Source organism: Macrobrachium rosenbergii, chromosome 7 (genome assembly GCF_040412425.1).
Source record: "Macrobrachium rosenbergii isolate ZJJX-2024 chromosome 7, ASM4041242v1, whole genome shotgun sequence".
Lineage (NCBI taxonomy): Eukaryota > Metazoa > Arthropoda > Malacostraca > Decapoda > Palaemonidae > Macrobrachium > Macrobrachium rosenbergii.
In genome coordinates, this window is record NC_089747.1 from 48,237,292 (window position 1) to 48,246,298 (window position 9,007).

The 9,007-nt window shown below is 39.5% G+C and overlaps 2 long non-coding RNA genes across 2 annotated transcripts; one reads left to right on the forward strand and one right to left on the reverse strand.

Annotated features, from left to right (window-relative positions):
* Nucleotides 1-236: 236 nt before the first annotated feature.
* On the reverse strand, nucleotides 237-5,582 carry LOC136840533 (uncharacterized). The gene is made up of 3 exons (XR_010853636.1): nucleotides 5,503-5,582; nucleotides 456-530; nucleotides 237-314 (listed from the first exon to the last, which is right to left on the reverse strand). It is a non-coding gene; the product is annotated as an uncharacterized lncRNA (long non-coding RNA).
* On the forward strand, nucleotides 4,391-5,372 carry LOC136840532 (uncharacterized). The gene is made up of 2 exons (XR_010853635.1): nucleotides 4,391-5,041; nucleotides 5,157-5,372. It is a non-coding gene; the product is annotated as an uncharacterized lncRNA (long non-coding RNA).
* Nucleotides 5,583-9,007: the final 3,425 nt, after the last annotated feature.

Consider the following 9,007-nt stretch of genomic DNA (forward strand, 5'->3'; position numbering starts at 1 on the left):
GCATTTTTTCATTCATGTCGCCTAGCATCCTCACACTGGTGATAATAACACACAAGTAGAGCATAGCCGAGCGAATACCTCTTTCAAGGAAGTTACTGAGCACATCTTCGCGTAATCGGGCTATGCTACTACTTAGCTTCATTGCCACGTCAATGTGTGACCCTACCGCAGCCGCATAATGAATGGTACTCACTACCTTGTTACCCTCCGTTCTTTCCCTCGCGAGTGCAGATCCCCTCCACCAATGCGTGACGCTTCATTATTATTACTCCCCAACAAATCTTCATCTAATGGGAAGTCTTCAGCGAAGGGATCTGTAAAGATCGTGTTAATTAGCACCGGAGTGAACGTGTATTATAATAATAATAATAATAATAATAATAAATAATAATAATAATAATAATAATAACTGCAAAAACAACAATGATAATATAATAATAATAATAATATTTTACCTGGATCGGAGTGTGGTGAGGATGATTCATCATGGCGGCTAGAGGCTTGGACATCTTCTTTAATGACGTGGCAATCTGTGAGATAACAAATTCATGAATACTGCATGACATATCATGAACGTGGAGGTTTTTATGTATAACATGAACGTGGAGGTTTTTATGTACACATATTATTTATAAACCCGATGCCCATTGTTAGTCATACAGTCTACATTCAACATGTGTAGCGATCACATCATATACGTGAATAGCAAAGCATGTATAAGTACATTTCCAGAAAACCGGGCGTGTAAATTTACAATAGGTTAGCTGCCCCAATATCATTACCGAAAGAAGTGGAATATGAAGTGGGCCTAGTGGGAGTCATTCTCCCGAAATTATATTACGCTATTAAACCAGAAGACATTGATTTTACTATTCAATTTAACGTGATCTATAACGAGTCAGTTGGGAAACGCGTTTATACTTATATTTATAAGTCCATTTCGGGTTTGTTGGGTGGTGATATGAATGTCATGACTAGAGCGTTTAATACGGAAATTATTGAACAATTATCTGGATTTTACGGTGAGCATATTCGCGGAGCTATCCGCAGGGACGGTTTATTCTCATGGAATGATGACACGAAGGTAATGAGCATTCCACATGTCGATGCAGGAGTGGCCAAAGTTGACATGATTGATTCAATTACGATTAAACTCAGTGCTAAAGCAGCTAATATGTTTGGTTTCAATGAAAAAGTCAGGTATTTAATATACAGTTCGGGTGCGTTGAGACCTCACCGCGGTAGAAATATATTCCATCAAGGCGTTGAATACGTTTACCTGTATTCGGGTATCGTTCAACCTACCATCTTGGGTGATAAAATGGTTAATCTCTTAGACTGTTTCACGTTAGGATGTGCATGTGGTAAAGGTCCGCATAATGCCATTTATAAACCTTTAAATACCATTGACGTATTGGATTACATTACCATCGATGTCTCGGATCAGAACGGTGAAGAAATAATGTTTACTGAAAATGGGGTTGTATCATGCAGTCTGCATATAAGACCTAGATAAAACGCTATCGAACTTTTCTTATAAATACCATTCGTGACATATACCCATCGTAGTATTTAACTGACATGGCTGGTGAACACACCATATATTTGAGCAGTCTCGGCTGTTTAGACACGTATACCAAAAATACACCTTCGAAATTTGCCAATAGATTACCTACACCTATATTATTACCTAATGGGGTTGAATATGAAGTAGGTTTAGCTTCGATCATGTTCCCGGGGAGTTATTACGCTATATTATCCAAAGATGATTTATTCACTCTCGAATTTATTACAGAGCGTCATAAACGTGATAGGCATACATATTTGTACAGACCGAGAATAGCGATGTTAGCGGGGATATGAAAAGACTCGTGAGAGCTCTTAATAAGGACGTGCATGATTATTTGAAAGTTTATTACGGTGATAATTTCATAAATTATTTTAATAGTAACGGTATATTTCATTGGGATGAAGATTTAAGGAGAATTACTATGCCACGTATCAAGAGAGAGAAACTGAGACCGGGGGACGTTAAAAGTATATACGTAAAATTTAGTGGAAAAGCCGCGAAATTATTAGGTTTTCATATTAATACTGGTTATGAAATATATGGTGGGCGTGAATTGAATGAACACGTTTCCCTGATTCTCTACCTGATAATTGTGGGGTAGATTATATATATGTGTATACGGATATAGTTCAACCGACGATTTTTGGTGGGAGACTAGTCAATATATTGGACTGTTTTACTTTAGCAAGTGGTAGAGGAAAAGGAATACATAATACAGTCTACAAATTGTTGAACACGAACATCTTGGATCAGATTTCTATTCTTATCACGGATCAAAATGGACACCTTTTACATTTCGCTAAAGACTCAAGCGTTACTTGCCTGCTCCGTATAAAACCTAGAGGAAAATTAGATGAATAGGTACGTATATAATTCGATGTTCACCCTTGGCATTCCTTATTCGTGATCGTAACACCCTCGAGTCAACTAGAACGTGTGAATCAAGCTCCACTTAAATTGTTTGGGAATAGTATAAACAGTAAAATGAGAGTGTTATTCGCGCCTCCTTCAGAGGCGGAATTTAAAAACTATTTTTATCAGACCCTTTATTAAGGAGAGGGGCGGGGTTTGAGGATATTTCCGTTTTCTATCCCGGTCGCAGGAGGGGAAGTGGTATTTTTCTACTATAAGTGGTATTGCACGTAAAGTACTTCCTTTTCTATTTAATGCCGCGAAACCTTCAGTTAATGAATTCGGTAGATCTGTGTTATCTGATATGGTAAACAACGGTTTACCTTTAAAAGAATCCTTAAAACGAAATGGTATAAGAGCCCTCAAAACTACTGGACAACGAATTTTAAGCGGTACTGGAAGGAGAAGAAGAAGAACGAGACGGAGGAAAACGGTGAAACGTTTAGTTAGACGGTCGAGTGTGGGAGGAAAGAAAAACGTAGGAAGAGGAAGGATACACGCGTTAAATCTAGAAGTACATATAATAAGGACGTGTACGATCTTTTGTAACTCATTCATCAATTGACATTCGGCGGGTACGCACTCGTTCTACCCTTCATCTCAAATTATATCAACACAAAATATGGCTAGCGTAGTTCCTAACATACCCGGAACTGGTAATCAAGTTCCTGTTTCATCGTATATTGCGGGTATATCTGAATTGTTCCCGAATGTTAATAGACGGAGAATTATTGAAACTTCAATTAATTCAAAGGAAAGACTGGATTTTACACCTTGCAATATTTCCGTAAATCAAATTCTAACTGATAAATATATAGAATTTCGCATTAATGGGGTGGCAGGTTCTTTCTTAGATTTGTCAAGTATAGCTTTAGAATTATATATCACAATAGATAGGGCCGGCGCGCAATTAGCAGATGATGATCACGTGTCTGTCGTTAATGGTCTAAGTAATACATTATTTAAATCCGCTTCTGTTTTCTTGAATGAAAAGTTGGTGGAATCCTGTCCTGTATTTAACTATCAATCATATATCAAAATGCTGAAAATGATAAAGCCCTCGGCATTACCTACCACCGGTCGGGCGGGATTTTTATATGATGACTATCATGTAACACACGGGGTAACTCGACAATTTACTGCCAATACCTTCGGTCAAACCAGCAGGTGGGAGACGAAAGTTATGGGCGACATTAAAACGCGGGGCGTGCATACATATTTTCCACTTCTTTTGGATATAGCGACTATAGACATGTATTTACTGGATTCGATTGACTTGAGGCTTAGGCTCGAATTAGCAAATAATAACTGGGTTATGGGTGCCCACACAGACGGACATTTAAATGTGATAAATATAGAAAAGGTTAAATTATGGATCGATAGAGTTACCCCACATTATAACGCAATGTCGGCTTTAAATGAGGCGATAGCAGTTAATCCTATACAATATATATTTGATAAGACTTTATACAAGACATACGTTATTGGGCAAAATGAAAATTCGATTTTAATTGATCAACCTTTTAACAGTTGTATACCTGAAAAAATCACATTGGCCATGATTGATATGGAAACATTTTCAGGTGATTACGCAGCCAATAGCCTATATTTTCAATCTTTCGATTTAAATAATATACATATTACCGTTAATGGGAATACTGTATATAATATTCAATGCAGTTTCCCTAATACCATCATGCAATTATATCACGAGACGCAGAAAAGTATAGGGGTGGCGGTGATAATCTGATCACTTATGATAGTTTTAAAAATGGTAGAGCTATTTACTGCTTTAATTTTGTGGTGGAAGATGTTGAAGATTCCATGCCAGTGGAAATTTCGGCAAACCTGCGAATATCGATCAGGCTGGGTACGGCTACACCTAACCCTTTGCATTATTTTACTTTTCGGGGATACCAAGGGTATTTTAACGGTGGATGCGGATAGAGTTATTCAGTGTGATGTTAGGGGTTAAATAGAATGGATACAAAAGAAATTGAAATAAGTTTAAAAGGTTCACTCGGTGACCGGGTTAAATATTTAGGTGTGTTCGCTTCGGATGAAGTAGGATTATTGACATTGCCAGAAAATAGAATCAAACCTTTAGTTTTTATATCTAATACATTATCTTCGTCTACTGATATTAATATTGTCGGTCATTGGGTATGTTTTTACGTGGAAAAATCACCTAGAAATATAATCTTCTTTTTGATAGTTACGGTATAAATCCTAAAGTTTATTCGAATGACTTCTCTAAATTTATATATGCACATCCCAAATATAGCCTCTATCGACTAATAAAACAAATACAACCCGATAAATCGTACAAATGCGGTCTTTACGTTAGTTTTTTTGTTCATTGCGTGAGTCACCGAGGTGTGAAAACAGTATTATCCTTAATACAAAATGTATTCTCATTCACTCGTTTGAGAGGCAATGATAAATGGATAACGGGATATTATTTTAAATATTTGAAAAAGTTTAAATGTTCACATTGGAGGTCGGGGGTCAAACGTGCTATTACATACAAGGAATGTCTCCGCATCTTAAACAACTAAGGTAAATGCATATTTTTCTTTGATTTTTATATTACCCCATTTACATTCTGTTAAGGATATATTCTATATATGTATCATACACCGTGAATCACATAACTATTTTTTACTTATTTCAGGATGAGCTGTGAGAATCATTCACCCGTGAACGTCGGTGATAAAATGCTAAGACGTCTTAGTCGTTTCCTCTTAAACGCTTTTCGGAATATTCGCCTTATCATAAGGATACACGTGGACGTTATATTGGGATGTGTGCTGAGACAGTCTGACGGTGATTAGTGTATTGAATTTGTACACTGTCTTTTATGTGGTCAATAAATCCTTATGAATAATCATATACGTGTTTTTTACTATGCCCACAATCCATTTGAAATCAAAAACAGGAAAACGGAGAAAAAGAGTGCGTGTTTCTATGGAATCAAGAACTGTTATTAAATAAATATATAACACATCGGTTTTACATACCTTCACCGGGTTGCTCGTTTCCTTCAGTAGTGGGTGGTGGCGGAGTTGGTGGGGGTTGCACTGCTGTGGGCTGTCAGCGGGGTTGTTGCATCTCCTGCTACTTCTTCTTCTGCTCCTGCTTCATGGTCATGACCTGTTTTCACCTTCCTAATAAATGTGTTGGGGCTCCAGCACCATAGTAGTAATGGTGTCTGACCTGAGTGGCTACTTCGTCAGCTGACAGTTCGCTACTGGAGTTATTTCCCATATCTGAAAGAGAGAAATAATGACTGTTTTATATATTCTGTTTCTTTCAACGGGTACATTATTTCATATGAATATCTATTCCGTATACAGATGAATCTTATTGCTGTTTTTAATATTTACTATATGTTCGAGTAAATGGAAACTGTTTTATATGCTACTTACTGAATAGTGACGGGGAATGACGTTCCGGTCAAGAGAAATACTTGATGCACTTACTCTTATAAACTTTGGGCATGGAATAACGTCAATTTCCCTTGTCGGCTGTATTTATGGTGTTCAGTCAGAAAGTAATAATCAGGTGTGACATACGGTGTTTCGTTGAAGTATTGTATTCCAAAGATGTAGATCACACCGATCTGTGTGGATGACCTTTGGCGTGAGGGAATCCGGGTGCATAAGACTTGTTTATTCGTGTGTGTGTGAATCATGGCTGGGAGGGAGAGAGACTTGATGCTTCGTCACAACTGGTTTGTAATCGGTGATTGTGATAAAGGCAGGGAGCTCGGGTAGCTCATTATCTCTTGAAGGATTATCACATCAAGACGTGGACTCTCGCCATGGCTTCATCAACCTCCTCGTGCAAGTTAGTTTTCGGGAACTTGTCCGAAAATATGTTCAGGAAGCGGAACACGTGTTTAGTAGTGGCCACTAATTGTGTCACATGCAGGAATTACGGTGTGGTGGCAGACGTCATTCGTGCTTATCCGTATGCCGAGTTGGCAGGTTTTCGATATTCTCGCACTGGTGCATCATATGCATGTCCTCGTGATAGGGGTATTGAAGGTTCCGCCATTGTGAAAAGACCTGAAAATATCACATCTTGGGAATGCAACGATGAAGTTGATCTCCTACCATAGCTACCTTATTAACACAATACGGTATCGGCGCCCCATTGAAGAGAAACGAATACGCACAAAAGAGCGTGGCTTATTCCAAAGATGAAGATCATGCCGATCGTTTGGCCAGAGATAGTAAGCAGATGAGATTCAACCACTTTTTTTTCGGTCAAGAAATTGAAGGAAGAATTATCTAAATCATCGTATGACTTTGTCAAGTATGTTATCTTTCCCGCTGGCATCGGTCAAAGCGGGCGTGTTAATACGACTTGGTTGAATCAATATTTACCTGTGTTAGCTACATTCAGTGATGAAATGAGCAAAATTGGTAAAATATGTTGCGTGGCTATAATGAAAAGAATTTATCCCTGTTGGAGGAAAGGTGCGTGGAAGATTTATATATGAAAAACTTGTTAGCTAAATTTAAAAGCTTTGAGGTGTTAGATGAAACGTCGTCTTTGATAAACGGTCGGGAAAGTGCTGGAGTAGATGTATGTGGCATATACTGAGGCTGTGATGTGAAGGAACAGGTTAGAAAATATTTAGTAGCCGTGTGTTTCGTTGAAGTATTGTTTTTGGAAAAGCGAATGCGTATATTATCGCGTTCGTGTTTGTATATACAGTTTTTTTCTAATGTATGTATTTGTATGGAATATTAATTCATTCCCCTGTATTTAGCATTGGTTACAAATATAAAATAACAATTCCGTCTGTCATTTGATTTTTCATTTAACCTCTTTCAAACTCGGTATTAATAAATAAACAAAACTGAAATTCCGTCTGTCATTTGATTTTTCATTTAACCTCTTTCAAACTCGGTATTAATAAATAAACAAATTGAAGTGTTTGCCTTTAAACTTGTGTAGTGTATGGAGATTATGACTCAAATTCTATGATAGATAAAATTTCACGTGAGGGTGAAGTCAGCTTGGCAAATATGGCGATAAGGTCAGGTTTCATCCGTGTGTCGGTTATTGGGGGAGATATCAAACTGATAAATATATGTCTCACATGAGGTTGAAGTCAGTCGCCAAATATCCTTTTTATCATGATACTCCGAATATCTAAGCAAAATGTAACGGCTGAGAGAGAGAGAGAGAGAGAGAGAGAGAGAGAGAGAGAGAGAGAGAGAGCTACATTGAGTCTATTTGATGTGCATATATTAATTTAGAGATTTTATATGAGGAGGAGGTAAACGTCCAGGTTACGTTGAAAACAATTAAAGGGGACATGAGTCGCAAAAAGCAGTGAACTGAGTCTATTTGGGGTTGGGGTGGGGTGGTTTTATTCCCGTAGAGTTACGTGACGTCACGGGGCATAAGCGTGGAGTCGATTTGGGGTCGGGGGTTCAAATGAAGGGTTTCCCCGTAGAGTTTCGTGACGTCACGGGGTTAGGAATGGAGTCGATTTGGGGTCAGGGGTTGAAGGATGGTTTTATTCCCATAGAGTTACGTGACGTCACGGGGGTAGGAAAGGTGGAGTCAATTTGGGGTAGGGGTTGGAAGGATGGTTTTATTCCCGTAGAGAGTTACGTGACGTCACAGGAGGTAGAAAAGTGGTGGAGTCAATTTGAGGTCGGGGTTGAATTGGTGGTTTTATTCCCCGTAGAGTTGCGTGACGTCACGGGGGTGCGGCAAAGTGGAGCCAGGTTGGGGTCGGGGGTTGAAATGTTGGTTTTATTCCCGTAGAGTTACAGGTGGCCACGCCCCAAAAAGTGGAGTCAATTTGAGGTCAGGGGTTGAATTGGTGGTTTTATTCCCGTAGAGTTACGTGACGTCACGGGGTGCGGCAAAGTGGAGCCAGGTTGGGGTCGGGGGTTGAAATGTTGGTTTTATTCCCGTAGAGTTACAGGTGGCCACGCCAGCAAAAAGTGGAGTCAATTTGAGGTCAGGGGTTGAATTGGTGGTTTTATTCCCGTGAGAGTTACGTCACGGGGTGCGGCAAAGTGGAGCCAGGTTGGGGTCGGGGGTTGAAATGTTAGTTTTATTCCCGTGGAGAGTTACAGGTGGCCACGCCCCAAAAGTGGAGTCAATTTGAGGTCAGGGGTTGAATTGGTGGTTTTATTCCCGTAGAGTTACGTGACGTCACGGGGTGCGGCAAAGTGGAGCCAGGTTGGGGTCGGGGGTTGAAATGTTGGTTTTATTCCCGTAGAGTTACAGGTGGCCACGCCCCAAAAAGTGGAGTCAATTTGAGGTCAGGGGTTGAATTGGTGGTTTTATTCCCGTAGAGTTGCGTGACGTCACGGGGGTGTGGCAAAGTGGAGGCAGGTTGGGGTCGGGGGTTGAAATGTTGGTTTTATTCCCATAGACTTACAGGTGGCCACGCCCAAAAAGTGGAGTCAATTTGAGGTCAGGGGTTGAATTGGTGGTTTTATTCCGTAGAGTTACGTGGCGTCACGGGGGTGCAGAAAAGTGGTTTCATTC